This window comes from Pteronotus mesoamericanus, unplaced genomic scaffold (assembly GCF_021234165.1).
Source record: "Pteronotus mesoamericanus isolate MK-2021 breed Mesoamerican mustached bat unplaced genomic scaffold, CSHL_Meso_final contig_46, whole genome shotgun sequence".
Taxonomy (NCBI): Eukaryota; Metazoa; Chordata; class Mammalia; order Chiroptera; family Mormoopidae; genus Pteronotus; species Pteronotus mesoamericanus.
Genome location: NW_026555170.1, coordinates 6251158 through 6268093, shown reverse-complemented (window position 1 = coordinate 6268093; position 16936 = coordinate 6251158). Strand labels below are relative to the sequence as shown.

Genomic DNA, 16936 nt, shown 5'->3' with positions numbered 1-16936 from the left:
AATTACACTTTACATTTAATATTTTTCTGTATTAGTTTCAGGTGGAGAGCATAATGGTTAGATAACTATATACTTTACAAAGTTCTCTCTCTGAAACATCCAGGAAAAAAATTAAAAATCAACAAAAATTTTTAAAAAACAACAAAGTTATCTCCCTGATACTTCAAGTGCACACCTGGCGGCATACATAGTTATTACAGTCTTGCTGGCCATGTTCCTGCTATGCTTTACATCACCACGACTATTTTGCAACTACCAATTTGTATTTCAGAATCACTTCACCCAAGGTGAATTTTTTATAGAAGACTTGTTTCAAGAAAAAAAGAAAGGGAAGGGTCAAGTCAAGAAACACGTATAAAGGATCCAAAGACCAAGCCAAAGTGGAAAAGGATTGAGGATGGGAGGTCAGGGTGGGTGGGGCAAGAGAAAGTGGTGGTGAGAAAATGGAGATGAATGTGCTTGAACAATATATTTTTTTAAATTTGTTTAAAAAAGAAATATTTCTTGGCTTGAGTGGCTGCTAGCGCGAGCTACTGACTGTGCATCCACTTTGCCAGGATGCAGAGTGCTCCTGGGCAAGCTCTCCCACCTCCTCTGAACACAGCCCCCAAGCCCAGAGGCCCTCAGCCTCGGCTCATCTCATCAAAGGTGGTGGCGACATGAGCAACAAGGAAGGACCAGGAGTGTACAGGTAAGGGAAGCATCACTATTTCCCACATAACCATAAAAGAGAAGGGAAGGATGTTAATTCATCTTCACCTTGATGTTGCCTTCAAATCATTTCAGCAGGAATTTGATTCAAGACATGACAAATACAAGAGTTGTAAAACTTAGTCAGGATATATATATCTGTAGGAAGTAAAAGGACAATTTTTCTGCTCCTTAAGATTACAAGTGCTCCTGATATAGAAGAAATATTGACTGAATCAGAAATTAAATTGGATATTGCAGGTGGCCCAGGAGCTCTCAGGGGAAGACGTGCCTCAGTTCCATAGAGCCATTACTACAGGACTACAGGACTATGTGGAGGCCGTCTCTTTTCCACACTTGATCAAAACAGGATCACTTTACCAGTATGGTTGAAATTAATAAACAATTGGTATTGACAACAGAAGATAATGGAAAAAAAATAAGACCCCCTCATCTGATGCTCAGAATAAGCAGTTTGGTTCCTGGAGACTAAAAATCACACCTGTTGATTACCTTCTGGGAGTGGCTGATTTAGCTGGAGGGTTGATGCAAATGTGTATCAACACTGTGGGGAATGGGACCATTGAAAACTGGCTCCCTCTGAAGTGAGCCAGTTTTTCAGATTTATGATGGGTTTTAATTCATTGGCGATACTAAACCTTATGAGGTTTCTAAGAAGCTGTGTGCCTTGAAACAAAGTCTGGCCAAAGTGGAGAATGCTTGTTATGCCTTGAAAGTCAGAGGCTTGGAAATTCCAAAACATATGCTGGCAAATGCCTTTGCAGTTAAAACAGAAATGATTGATCAAGAAAAGGGCATTTCTTAGAATAACATTACTCAGTTATTATTTTCCTAAGAGAGACCGGTTTGTAAAACTGTTTAGTATTTTATTTGACTTTCTTGTGGTTTTTACATAGAAAATTTTCAGTTTTACTTGTTTACATCATATACAAACTGTACATAAAATTATTGAAGTGATTCATTTTCTATATCTAACTCATGAAAGTTTGCATACAAATGTTTGCATATATGCCTATTTGAATTTTTGCTGGCTAAGTTTCATCACTTATCTTTGTAATGTGAGCATGGCTTCAGAGCACTTTCTGCCATATCTGTTTTAATTTACTTCGTGTGAATTTTTGAGGGGTAGTAATGGAAGCCATTTATAATTTAAGTTGATGGTTTTGTTATATATAGAAAAGATTTCTTAGTTATACATCTGGACTTGAGCTTTTTGTTTAAATTTTTGAATATTGTGCCAAGCTTCCAAAATTCCATATTCCATAGGACAAAATTAAAAATTACCAAGTTATCAGTATAATTTAATTTTATTTGTCACTGTGGTAAGAATTCATGTTATAATCTGGCTAATTTAGGCCATTTTGAATCCATATGAAACAGCCTTCCAGAAAAGTTTGACAGATATCCAGATGTTAGTTTCTACATTTAACTTGTCTTTTATCACAGAAAGTCTGATACAGAATTGGAGCTAATATTGTAATATTTCCACTGGTGTTTGAATCAAATTATATACTTGTACATACAACTAAAAAGCTTTTAGTAATGATTATTTAGCTTCTTTTCTTGTTGTCTGTTATAGTAACATTGGGAATGTTTACAGACTTTCTTATTCTAGCATCTATAAGAAATTATATTTAAGTAATTATAATGAAGTTTTGAAATTTTTGAAATGCTAAATTAACCCAAACCTTTACAGTTGCTCGGCTGTATTCATTGATAACATAAAATGTTACCAAAGAAAATTTATCTTCTCTAATTATCAATAAGGCAATTGTCAACACAGTTGATAATAACAATAGTAGTCTCTAGTTATATTTAGAATTGGAATTTGCCCACTGAAATTAGTTATAGATTATTCCCTGTGATGTGAAACTGACTTGAGCAGACATTTCCATTTGGTTTTGTGAGTTTTGAGAATCTAGATATTGGATTTTATTGTGGAAATATTAGCTGCTCTGTTCATAAGGGTTGACTCTTTGAGTGTAATTTTCCCAAAAAATTACATGAAGAAAAATAAAACATAGGCATGCCTAACAAATTAGGTTTGCTTGTTTGTTTCGGTGGTAGTGAGCTTTATTGGTTTCCCTATTCAATGATACATTGCTGAAATGTAGTCTCATTACATATTTTTGTTTCCTCTACCACTTGAAGTTAAATTTACATTAAAAGTAAAATAAAACACTGGCACTACCTATTAAAATTCCAAAACCTGAAATTATAATTACAGTATTTTTAAACATTGTATTTAGTGCACACACATAAAGCAGTCCACTTTCACCCAATATACAGGATGTTAGCTTCTTTAATATAAAAATACATGTTAGAAAAGTATATATTATCTACCTTATTAAATATTCCTTGAAAAACAAAAAAGTAAAATAACAATGGATTGAAAAATATCTTACAGATGCTTAAAACTGAATTCTTTGAATAAAATATTAAAATGTAAAAAGAGAAGTATTTATTGAAGAAAAATTCAAGGGTCAAAAGTGTTAGAATATTGTATTGCTATATCTTTGAGTCTGGTTGTGAAGAATAATAACAACTATCATATGAAAGTCTCTAGAAAGTGATATCTTTAAGAATCTAGTATTTAACCATGTATTCTGTATCCATTTTTATCATCACATCTGGAAGCACATCCACTATGGCGAAAGCTGTGATAGAATTGCTAAAGTTCTTCCCTGCTTCTATTCAGCAGGATCCGCCCTCCGGCCTCTCTGACCTCCGAGGCTCTCACTCTACCATGCATCACAGTCCATTCAGTGTATCATCATTTCTTAAGAGAGAACAATCTGCCTCATTCATCTTTAGTTTTTCTATCATGTCCATCACGATCCCCACCCATTAATATTTAGTGAACTTTTTACAATTTGGGATTGAATTCTCTTCACAGATTAATTAAAAATAATACCTTATTATTTATGAAATTGAGTATTTTTCATTAATATTTAATGATCTAGGTATTGTTCATGACTTTGTCCATGAAAGTGTCAGAAATTTTCAAAAAATTCTTTATCCAGGCCACCAAAAAAGCATAGCACAAAATTTTAGGACATTAAATAGTTCCATACTGAACTGAATGAGTTAAACCTACTCCCAAAGCATCTATGACTCTGCAAGGAAGTGACTTACTTACTTTCATAAACTCATTAATTAAGTGCTCATAATACTCTAGACTTTGACCAAAACTAGAGATGATTCGGTCTCTTTCTGAAGAGACTATCTTCGATTTATACCAGTTGCTATTATTATAATACAAATGCAGCCTATTGGTATCATCTTCCCTAAGGGACAATAAAGCACATCACAAAGAGGAGATATTGGCACAATGGCATCTCCACCTAAAATTGCCTAAGAAAAAGAAGTTATTGTTGAATAGGGTAATGTGTGCTGACAGAGTTACATGAGAAGTTTGAATTGTCTCTTCCTACATTATGTCTAGCATGTCAAGCTCTCCGTTTCTTAGGAGTAGACCAAGTATTCTATCACCTTTCATAATTAACTCAGGGCAGCCCAAAGTAACAATTTTCCTGATGGTAATGCCATGAGTATGTAGGCAAATATGGTAATGTGATAATTTTTCTAAGAGAAGTATATTTGTTAGAACACTGGAGATGCTGCTGATTCCTTCTGAGCTATGAAATGACATTTCCCTTGTAACTATTATCTACTGAAGATAACATTTATATGCTAAGGATGTTAGACTAAATATTTTCTTACATGAGCATCTTTAGATATTCAATGAAAATCAAATCAGTTAGGAAAATGAGGTTAATTTCTCAGTCATGAACATAAGAAATTAGATACCTAATGGAATCTGTGAATCTAAATCTCTTTTTGCCATTACCTATTTACTGCCAAGCTATGAGGAATAAGGAAGTTTATTCATTTATTTTTTTAATTCTCACACAAGATATGTTTATTGATTCTAGGGAAAGAAGAAGGGGTGAGACAGAAACAGACAGAGAGAGAGAGAGAGGGAGAGAGAAAGGGAGAGAGTGAAAACACTGATTGGTTGCCTCCTGAAAGCACCCCAACTGGGGATCAAACCTGCAACCATTTTGGTGTACGGGATGATACTCAACCAACTGAGCCACCTGACCAGGGCAGGAATAGGAAAGTTTAAATGTTTCAGCTGTTGCTTTTGGAAAACTTTCTTGTGCATATTAAATCCATGAAATTGCAGGGGAAGGGAAAATAATCCACCTGTAAATTAAGTCATGATGCTCTTGATGATCTGGTCAAACCAGCTGATAAGCTCTTCATAGGAATGCAACACAGCGATCGACTGTCATAAAGATTAACATCCATTTCTTAGCTAATGAGTACCATACGCACAGCATACCCGAAGCTCATGCTTTAAAAGGTTGTATCCATTTTTATCATCACATCTGGAAGCACATCCAGTGTGCTATACAGCTGCATGTCTGATTTTCATGTTTGTGGTTTGTAATCAGTCTCGTTAATTTTTAGTCATATTCCATATATACTGGTGTAGTTGGAAATATATATTATTGGACATCTGGAAAAGTTCCACTTTTCAGGTGTTTATAAATGCATTTCAGCACTATTTTTCTATTTATCTGGCTTTAAATGGTTCTCTCTTGCTAATTTTGACATGCATAATATCTTATGAAAGCTAGTCCTTTACAGGTGATGAGGCAGTGAAGGTTTGCACAGGGATCGCTTTAAAAAGACACTTTCAATTACAAAGAGTCACATGACCCCTTTAGTCTTTTGCAGTGCTATTAAAATAAGAGGGAAATGTATTACTAAAATGTTAAATTAAATGTTTAAAATTAGCCTTTGGTATATTTTGCTTTGAAATACCTGCATGTGTACTTTTAAGGATGTCTAAATGATATGTCATGTTATGTTGAGTATCTTCTTTCAAAATAAATCCTGCCCCTCAAGGATATCTATATCCAAAGTAGCTATGCCGTAATGTAGACTATAATAGCCCTTCTGTGCTAGGAAGAACAGGGATAGAAATAGATACTGTATGACTAAATGCTGATTGACAGCTCCATCACAGGCATGGTACTTTTTTAGCTAAACTGCAATAAAGAGACTTCACATCATACCATTCAACAGATAATAAAATAGTGTAAACAGATGTAACCTTGTGGGGAAAAATGTGTCTACTCGATTATAATAATAACAAATTCAATATTGACTTTTCTAAATATCTTAGATAAAGATCACAAAAGTAAGTGTTGACTCACAAGGCAAACTTTCTTCACAATTATCCTTTTAAATATTTCTTCAAATAGAAAGTAACACTATTTATCTGGGTACTTTGTAAATATAAAGGCAAAATATTTTCTTAGTATATAAGAATTTTTTTTAACATAAACGCTGGTTGAAATGTTTCCAAGTTACACATTGGGGACAGTTTAAAAGCTCTTACAATGAAATTTCACTTTCAAACCTGTCAAAGTTTACTGCATTGGTATATTGTTGGAGGGAAAAAAAACCTGGAGAATTTTTGTCATCAAGAGTTTTATAAAAAGTATGATGCTTTCAAAAGCAATGACCTTTACTACTCAGAGAATCACACATGACAATGAATGGCATCATTATTATGATGAGGAACACAGACTCATCTAAATGTACTTTTCGAATCAGGAAGCCCTCAAGAACTGCTTATCAGTTGCAAGACCTTGTACAAAACTGGATGAAGTTAAAAAAAACACAATTTAAGTCCCTACTGTAAACCATTGTGTATGTAACTTTGCCACATATACAATATATGACTTTGAAGTTATTTACTTTTGATTTCTTTTAATTCTATTGTTATTATTCATAAAAACTATACCTCTAACATCATTGAGACTTACTATTGGGTCAATTATAACCCACAAAATCTTTATAAACCACCTTCCATCCAAATTTATGAGAGATCTGCTGCAAAACATGTAATTATGTCCATTTCTGATTTTGTTTCACTCTGATGGTAATACTCTTCCAAGATCTTTTTATGAATGCTAACTATTTTTAAAAAATAGAAATTAATAAGTTATATGATTAAAATTCATATCTGTTTTGATCCTCATGAAGGAACTGAATTTAGATACTCTCAACGATAGAGTACAGGGAATGTAATTAATGGCATCTACACTGAATGCTTGGGACATCTAGAGTTTCTGAATCTCTGAATTCAGCAATGCCGTCAGTGTTTTGGCCGGCAGCCTATAACCCCCTTTTAACCTGAGCCCAGCTTACTCAGCAGGCTATGGCAAATGACTGCTGAGCTGTTACTGTCTTATTTCAAAATACACCTCCAGTTGAGAGAGGAACATGCTTTTTTACATATGGTAGGGAATTTTGTTTGGGGACTCAACTTTCTGTTATGAGTTTTTAAAAGAAATGTGCAGCAGTGACAAAAAAAATAATCAGAAACTTTGGAAAAAAGGGAGGGAGGGTGAGCGCACAGAAACTGAGATACAGTATTTGTTTTGGCCAGACAGAGAGAAGTTGAGACACACTCTGTAGGTAGGCCAACAAAATCTATTATGTAGTTCTGAGCTAAAGTCTTTCCATCCAGCCTACATTGCCACCACTGCTCACAGCTAAACAAGAGCAGCTTTAACAGCTCTATTCTTCTCTCCCATACATGTACATAGCTAAAGAAGTAGTCTTAGAAGGTTAGTACAGAAAGGCAGGGATTATACAGACTGTGTGTGTACGAGAGGCATGTAAGATAAGGGGAGGAGAAATAATGACAAAAGTGATAAGCCATCTCCTAAAGAGTAGTGATTAGAAGCACAAATTCATCACACTGTTTGGGGAACACCCGTGATTCCAAACCTAATTGCCACACTGAGTCAAGTAGAGCATTTAAGCAATATATTTCATTCATTTATTTATTCATTCTACATATGTTTATCTTAAAGAAAAAACTTGTGTTCAAGACACTTGTAATACTGTGGGTATAGTGCTGAAGAAGGTAAAGACCTTGCCCTCAGGAAGCTTACAGTCCAGTCATGAGACATATAATGAACAAATGTGATTAAGAAACATAAATGAGGATAACACAGGGACAGGTATCAACAGCCTGTGATGGGAGAGGTGGACACATTTTCCCATTGGGTGATCAGTGAAGGTCAATCTGAGGAGATGCAATATGAACAGAAATGTCAAAGAAGTCAGGTGGTAAGCCATATGAAAATCTTAGGAAGAATGTTTAGGAAAGAGAATAGCAAATACAAAGGACCTTAAGTCTAAACAAGTCTGCTTTCTAGCACTAAAGCAAGAAAGTCATTGCGAGAGAGACAACTAAGCAGGAAATAAATGGGAATCATGACACAAGCATAGGCAGGGGCCAGATCATACGGCATTTTGTAAGATACAGCAATGGGTTTTAATTTGATCCTGAATGTGATGAGAAACATTAGAGATTTCTCTTTAGAGGAGAGATATGTCACTGGTTTCAATTTTAAATGACTCCAAGGATTCTGGTCTGAGCAAATAGATGAATAGTGCTGAAATGCTGAGGTGAGGAAAATTAAAGAGGAACAGGTTGTAAAGGAGGAATGGGAGAAAGTACAAAAAACAGTTCTAATTTAGATTAAGTTTGTAATGTGTATTGGACAACAAAAAGGAATTTTGAGTAGGTAATTGAATATAAAAAAGTAGAGCCCAGGAGAAAAATCTGTACTGGTGGAAAAGATTTCAATATCATCAGTGTTGTGATGATATATGGAGGGTCATGGGACTAGAAGAGATTGAGTAGACAGTGACCATAGATAGAAAAGAGAATACCAAGGAATGAGTCGGTCCTCTCTAAAATAAAGAGGAGCCTACAAAGCAAAAGGAGAGCAATCAGGAGGGAAGAGAAGAACCAGTGTGGTGTCTCAAGCTACGTGAAGAGAGTATGTCAGTTAACAAGGCAGTGGACAGCTCTGTCACATTCTGCAAAGACATAAACTATGAGAAGGATTTAGAATAGATCATTAGATTTGGCAAATGATAGATATTAATAATATCCTTGACAAGGTTTCAGTGAAATGCTATGGTTAAAAGCCAGACTGGGGAGGTGGAGAATAGAACAGGAAGTGAAGAAGAAAGCAAGACATTTAAATGGAGCCTCAGATTCCTCATTAATAAACTTCAAAGCTTGATCTAAATAATCTGATATTCCTTCTGTCAACATTTTTATTATAAATTTGGGTTCTCTTTATGTCTTCCATCTTGTCAAATCTTAAATTCCTAATTCATTTCATTCCCTTCCATTGCAATTAAAAATGAGAGAAAAAAAAGTTATTAGGCATGAACAATTTATCCCCAGAACTAATTTTTCATCTTCACAGGCCAGGTAACATTATTGCCTGACAGACTATACTGATATTTTTTGGCTGCTATTTTGGATTTATTGCCATTAACAGGAAAATATTCTCATTTCTTAATTTTCTTAATAAATTATTTTCAGAGACTTACTACCTTAAGCCAACTCTGCAGAAAATGTAGTAATTAGCAGCATTGCAGGAAACCTGAAAATATATTTAACATTATCTGTCCTGACCGGTGAGGCTCAGTTGGTTGGGCATCGTCCCACAAAGCATAAGGTCACTGGTTCCACGAAACCTGATCCGGGCACATGCCTGGGTTGTGGCCTTGGTCCCCGTTGGTACAAAATGCCACTGGTTGACGTTTCTCCTTCACATCAATGTTTCTCTCCCTCTCTTTCCCCTTCTCCTGCTCTCTTTCTAAATATAAATATATTTTTAATTTTATATATATATATATATATATCTCAAAGCCTAAGTGGAGTTAAAAAGATTCTACTTCTTTCTGATACAAAATGGGCAATAGTTGCAACAATTAGACATTTTAACTATAATTATCTACAAGATACTCCTATCTTGGTAATATGAACACTGAAGTCAGTGAATTAATTCCCGCTGGAAACAACAGAATGAAAACCTCCCATTTAAGTCCTATCTTCCATATACTAAGTTTTAAAAACTTAAAAACTCTGACCAGTCAAGCCATACTTCTACTATCACTATTGGTACTATTACTACCACCGCCACCACCACCACTAATTAGGTCAGGCTGGAGCGATGTGTTGGATGTGGTCTACCATTTAACAGAAATAGACATATGAAAAGATGCTCTACCTTATCACCATCAGAGAAATGCAAATTAAAATCACAATGAGAGACCATTTCACAGCCATCAAAATGGCTATCATCAGTAAATCAACAAACAAGAAGTGCTTGTGAGGATGTGGAGAAACAGGAACCCTTTTGCCCTCTTGGTGGGAATGCAGACTGGTACAGCCATGGTGGAAAGCAGTATAGAGATACCTCAAAAAATTAAAAATGGATCTGCCTTTTGACCCACTGATCCCACTTCTGGGAATATATATGAAGAAACCCAAAACACTAATTTGAAAGAACATAAGCAACCCTATGTTCATGGCAGTATTATTTACAATCACCAAAATATGGAAGCAACCCAACTGTCCTTCAGGAGATGAGTGGATTAAACAACTATGGGACACTTATACAGTGGAATTCTACTCAGCCATTAAAAAAAAAGAAGAAGAAGAAGAAGAAAATTTTACCCTTTGTGCCAATGTGGATGAACCTGGAGAACATTATTCTAAGTGAAATAAGCCAGTCAGAGAAAGACAAATACCATATGATCTCACTCACATGTGGAATCTAATGGAGAAACTGAACTAAGAAGCAAAATGGAAATAGACTCATAGATAGAGATGATAGCCAAGGAAGCGGGGATGGTTAGGGGGTGGAGGGATTGAGCAAAAAGGGAAGAGGACTCATGGACATGGACAACAGTGTGGTGATTGCAGGTGTGGGGTTATAAGGAGACTGAATGGTAATGGAAAAAATACAGTAAATTTCTTTTAAATGAAAAGTAAATAGTCAAGCAGTGCTTTAGTCACGTATTTGCTCATGGTGCATGTGGCTCCAGATCCGTCAATATTAAATCATTTTTTCTATAAAGCTAATGGAATTATGCTGTTGGGAGAAGGCCTATGATATTGTGATTTATAACAAGAAATACATATTTGGTTTTCATTCCCACTTCTGGCACAAATTTAAAAGGCTTGCAATTTTCTTAGTGAAGAGAACAACAAAGGTACCTCTTGTTATGTTAATGACTTTTGGAAGCCCCTAAGAATGGGAGCTGGTCACCAGAAGAAACAAACTTGTGACTAGAGGGCTGGAAATTTCAGTCAGCCCCATCCCCCAACCTCCTGGGAAGGGAGAGGGGCTTGAGATTGCAATCAATCGCCCATGGTTAATGATTTAATCCATCATGACTATCTAAGAAAGCCTTCATAAAAACCCAAAAAGATAGGGTTCCCAGAGCTTCCTGGTTGGTAAGCACATACAGATGCAGGGAGAGTGGTGTATCTGGAGAGGGCATGGTATCTCCTCTCCCGTTCCCCATACTGTGCCCTCTGCATCTCTTCCATCTGGCTGTACCTGAGTTACATCCTTTTACAATAGACCAGTGATTCAGTAAGTAACGTATTTTTTTTGAGTTCTGTGAGCCAATCCAGCAAATTAATTGAACCCTACTGGGTGTCACGGGAACCTCTGATTCATAGCCAGCCAGAAGTATACTTGGAACTGATGTCCGAAGTCCAAGTAGGGTAATTGGGAGCTCCAATTTATAACAGGTTGGCCAGAAGCATAGGTGATAATCTGGGCTTGCGACTGGCAATTTAAGTGTGGGGTGTGGAGAGGCAGTACTGTAGGACTGAACTGGTAACCTGTGGGATCTGAGTCTACCTCTGGGTAAATAGTATCAGAACTGAGCTGAGTGGTTGAATTCTCAGACACCCTGCTGGTGTTCAAGAATTTCTTGGTTTTGTATGGGAAGCACCCCACCTCCCACACTCACTTTGAAATTGGGTCCACACTGCAACCTGCACGGAGTGGAAGTCCCTGAGTGGGGGCCACGGGAGATTGAGAAAGAGACAACACAACACAAAGACACAACGCAAGACAGTTTAAAAACAAGCGGGGGCCCGATGGGGCGTTGTCCTCTGATGAAGAGATAGGGAGCCTGAACACGGTCTCTGCGTTTATTTTATGGGGGGGTGGTTAGATGAAGCCCAAGGACGTTTTGCAGCTGCTGGCAAAGATTGTTCGTTTCCCAGGCTACCTAAATGATAAAACTTTCTTCCGCCAAGGCTGCAGTGGCATTCAGCTGAAGCTTGCAGTTAACTATTTCCTTCCCAACCCGCCCCCGCCCCGCCCCACCCCGCCCCGTGGGTTCAGTCTGCAGTCAGCTGCCAGCTTGCTCTGCTTAGCAGATGCCAGCGGTCAAGCGTGGCCTTGCCAAGTGCTTAACCGCTTGGAATTGAAATTTTGGTTTTGGCGCCAGCCATCACTGTCCCCCCACAGGTCCAGGAACTTAAAATAGGGCCTGTTTGAAATTCAAATTGTGTTTAATATGCAATGAATCATGTTCTGATTTATTAGGAAGGTAACCCATTAATGTGATTTGGTGGACCCATTTTCCCAAATTTGGTGGTTTATTCCTGGAATATAAACTATTTTTAAATGAACCAAGGCTTATTTTAAGGTCAGTCACAAGTAAAATACAATAGTATATTATTTTTGTTTAATATAATATTAAACAATATTACTCTTGTATAATATTTTAAAGTATTATATCTCATATTTTGAAAATTTTCTGGAAGGCTTTTTCTCACTTAGAGAAAATAACATTTCTTGTCACTCCAAGTCATGGAAACATGTTTCATAAATGAAAGTAGTAGTATGGAATAACTCAGAATGTGTTTATATGAAAAAAAATTACCAATTGTCCTTTCTTTCAGACTGTACATGTTAAAGGCTTTTCTCTTAGAGCTCAGGTTTAACAGACCAGGATTTTCTAATTAGCCAGTGGGTTGGCAGTCGCACCCCATCTGCGCTTCCCCCAACTCAGCACACTCTGTCTGTCCCTTCCAGCCCTGCATTAAGCTCCTGCTGTTCTCCACTTAGCATCGCCTTCCTTTCTGCCCCACTCCCAACCCATCCTTGGTGGAGCTGTCAGCTTTGGCTCTTCTATGACTCAGCACTGAGTTTCATACCAGAATAAGCCTGAAACCCTTTTCCAAGTCATTAACTCTATTTGCTGAAGCCAAGAGTCACAACCCCACCTAAATCCTCTGTATTTTCCCCTAGGTCTTGACCTATTCTTTTGTGGAGATTGCAAGTCTTCCCCCTAGGCAGTCACAATAAAATCCAAATAAGGGTTAAATCCTGACCCTACTTGAATTTGAAAACTTTTCCCACTCCAGATGCTCACAGAGAAAGACTTGAAGCTACAAGGACAGAATCCAATAGAACATCTCTTTCCCTAGGCATGTGCAAGGATAGATTAAGGCTAAACATGGCTCCGATCAATCAAAAGTGTAGACTACTGAAAACTGTGCTTTGATCCTGGGAAACAGATGCAGCTTACTATGAAGTGAAAATCTATGAACCGAGAAAGATACCATTAATTTTTTTTAAAGATACCCATCATATCTGATGTAACCATAATTATGGTTGAATAATTCAATGTCCTTTTAAATATATTAGGTAAATTCTTATTTGGCAGTGAGAATACAGAAGAAAAAATATTGCTAGTCTATTTTATTTTTAATATCAAATGGTATGTATGGTGCTTTAATTCATTTGCATTCACATTTGGTGTGCATCATTGCACAATTCCTTTTGCTTGCCTATATTTTAGTGTTTTGTTAGGTAGTGGTGTTGACACCAAAACAAAGATTTGACACATGTTTGGAGTGGACTGTAACTCAGCAGCTGAAATTTTCTTTCTTATTTTGCTACAACGTCTTAAAAACAGTAGCCTGCCCTATGGCTTGTAGTTCTTATATATTGCAAGAGATAGCACAAGGTTAAGATCTAATTAGTAGAAGAAAATATTATCCTAAGTTATTGGAAATTTTACTCCCCATTCCTGTCTGATTTAACATTTTGTAAATTTTACATGTTGCATCATTTCATACTTTCATTTTTTAATTAAAATAATTATCATTCCCAGAAAGTATACAAAGTGTTTCCAAGATACTCGGGAACATTCTTCATCCAGGGATTGTTTCTTTTTTCTTGAAAGAAAAAATCCAAACTTTGAAATTATTTGGCTGCCCCTCAAGGAGAGTGTTTATTCAAGCAGGATCTCCGAGTCCTCCTCACTTGCTGGTAGCTATGATGTGGCAGATTGGGTCCAGATTCTGACTTAAATGTCTTGGGTAAAAAAGCTCAGAAGGTGAATTTTCAGTGGGGCCTTCCTATACTAAAAGCTGTTACTTAACTGGCAGTAAATGTAGCAGCAAAATTAGAGCCTGTGAAAAAAATGGGTTTTTAAAATGTCTTGAACAGGAGCATAAATTATGAACAAAGATTAAATGCTGCACGCTTATAAACCTCTTTTCAAAAAAAATGACGTGTAATTTCTGATTTTACAATAAAAATTGTTATTTTATTTGCTTTCTTATTTATTCATTGCTTTTCAGCTAACAAATGTTCAGTAATGTTGCTGCTCAGAAAATGAGCAGGCTAAATGCTAAACTTACCTTTGTGCTCACTATCTTTGACCTGCCCCTGTTGTGCCCAGAAATCATGCAAAATAAGTGCTGATTAACTAACACCACAGAAATATCATTTCGGGTTATATGCCAGTCAGGCACAATCTGAAAGTGACTCTCCAGGCTGTGACAGATAGAAACATTTAGCTGTGATTGTGTATGATGTCATGTGAGTGAGTAAGGATCGTGTTGTGTTCATTAGTCTGTTTACATCAGGAGCTTGTAAAGAAGAAAATCACTTCACTTTTTGATGATGATTCTCTCTGTATGACCTTTCCTAGCACCTGCAGAGAACAGATCATGCAATGATTTTATCAAGCACATTCCTTCACACACACGTACACTTCACACACCACACACAAAGACACATACTTCACACAACGTAAACTGAGTATTCAGAAAAAAAAGTAACTACCCAGAGGTATATACTTAAATTATAAAGCTTTTTGGATTTTGAAGTCTAAGATGACATTGATTTTGCAGCAGTATAATTGCTTTCTTTTCTTATTTGAAGTTGACCTTTCTGGATTCATTCTAGATCCCACTAAGGCAGAGATCTAAATGATGTAAATGATAGATAGTAATAACTGGTAACATTATTTTTTCAGTCCAGGAGAAAAATAACCTAATAAGAAAGCAAGAAGACATATTTGTATTAGTAGATTATTTTGTGGTTATCCATCAAATAGATGGATCTTATCAAATATATCTGCTAATAATTCTCTTTTATTATGTATAGAAAACGTGCACTTCATCAAATTACTTCTGCCAGTTTTCTATACATACAGTAAACGATTTCAAAAATTAACTCAGTAGAGCTCTTTGTTAAAATTTGTCATTTATCTATTAAAATTCTTCAGCTTTTGTCAGACAATGTACTTAGCTCTGTAATAAGAGTCCCTGAAGATATGTGTGTGATTTGTCAAAAGAGAGACAAAAAGTGTATTAAACTCTAAAATGTCAGCAATCAGGAGATTTAACAGACTTTAGTAAATTTACATAGAATGAATAGAAATCTTTGATATTAATAAACTTAGCTCGGGGGAGTACAATAGATGGGGCAAAGTGATAATTTGAATGTAATTTCAACATCACTTTTTCCAACATTAAAAATTATTATGGATAAATGTGTGCTAGAGTCTAAATAACAAATGTAATTGTTTATCGCCACTCCAAAGTTTCAAAGAATTTTTTCTGAAGTGAATCATTGAAGTATAATAAATAATTTTTTCACTTCATTTTTCTCCAACCCATAGAGACAAGGCATAGTATATATTTTAAGATTGTCTGGCAAACAATTGATATGAAGCAAATAAGTTGACTTTACTGAATCCAAAAATATGTTGTATCAATGTATTAGGACTGGACTGCCTTAAAATACCACAGGCTGGGTGGTTTAAACAAAAGAAATGGATTTTCTCAGTTCTGGGGGCTGGAAGTCCAAGATGAAGGTGTGATGTCTTCTGAGGCCTCTCCCTTTTGGATTGCAGGTGCCCACTTAAGGTTTTTAAGATTTGATGTGTTAAGCCACTGAGATTTGGGGATTGATCTTTTATCACTATTTACATTAGCCACGTCTAATGAAAATGAAGATGACTTCACTTAGACGAATGTGGAAGATAGAGGTGGGGTGAGGATTTACTATACCCTTCGGTGGGCAAACTCAGTGGACTTTCTGTATATATTTCCCACATCTAAAATCATATTGCTTGACTTTGGGTGATAGGTACAAAATGCAATGTATAGATGATGTATTATAGAATTGTACCCTTGAAATCTATATGATCTTATTAAGCAAGGTCACCCCAATAAATTTAATTTTTAAAAATTAACAAAAAGATGCATCCTTTAAAGATCCAAAGGAGTATACTTTTTAAAGTATTCTTAAGTTTCACTTCAACTCAAATAGCTAACATCTTGGAATAGATGTTATGAAATGGTAGATAATTACAGGTACAAACAAGAAAAAGTGAAGAGAATACTTGGAACAAGAAAAATTTGAGCCACAATCACCTGGCTTTAACTTCCTGTGCCTAGAAAAATTTCTTCCTTGCCTCATTACACTTTCATTCTGTGTCCAACTAGTGCACTAACGAGTTAGCTTCAATTCAATGGCTGCTGTGGCATAACACTTAGATCCTGTTAGGACGAAGGTTTTCATTCCCCCAGTGACCAGGTGTTCCCCGCTGAGGGCTCACAGCTGAGTCCCTCCCTAGGAACTGCACCTGACTGAAGAGCTCTGCGTGCCCAAAATATGGCCCCTCCCCAAGGCAGCCCACTCCCAATGACTTGCGACCATGGAAAGTACAAAGGCATTTATACCCACCCCATTCACACATGCTGGCAGCTGAAGGGAATGAACAGCTTGACCCTAAAATCCCTAAAAGGGAGCTGGCTGATGAGCCACAGCAGCCACAGAATGAATGTGAAATTAGGCAAGGAGGAAATTTACTGAGCACAGATAGTTAAAACCAGGAGATTTTTGCTCAAATGTTTCTTGATCCAAATAATTTTTCTCTAGTAAAAGAGAAACTGGGGCATATTAAAAATTTTAAGAGTTTATTTGAGCACAAATCAATTTGAGTTGGTCAGCATCCAGTTTAGCAGACAGAAAGGAGCTCTGAGGAGCTTTAGAAA

At 36.4% G+C, this 16936-nt stretch overlaps 1 pseudogene; it reads left to right on the top strand.

Annotated features, from left to right (window-relative positions):
* The first annotated feature begins 659 nt into the window (after window positions 1–659).
* Window positions 660–1516, top strand: LOC129074083 (translin-associated protein X-like; annotated as a pseudogene).
* Window positions 1517–16936: the final 15420 nt, after the last annotated feature.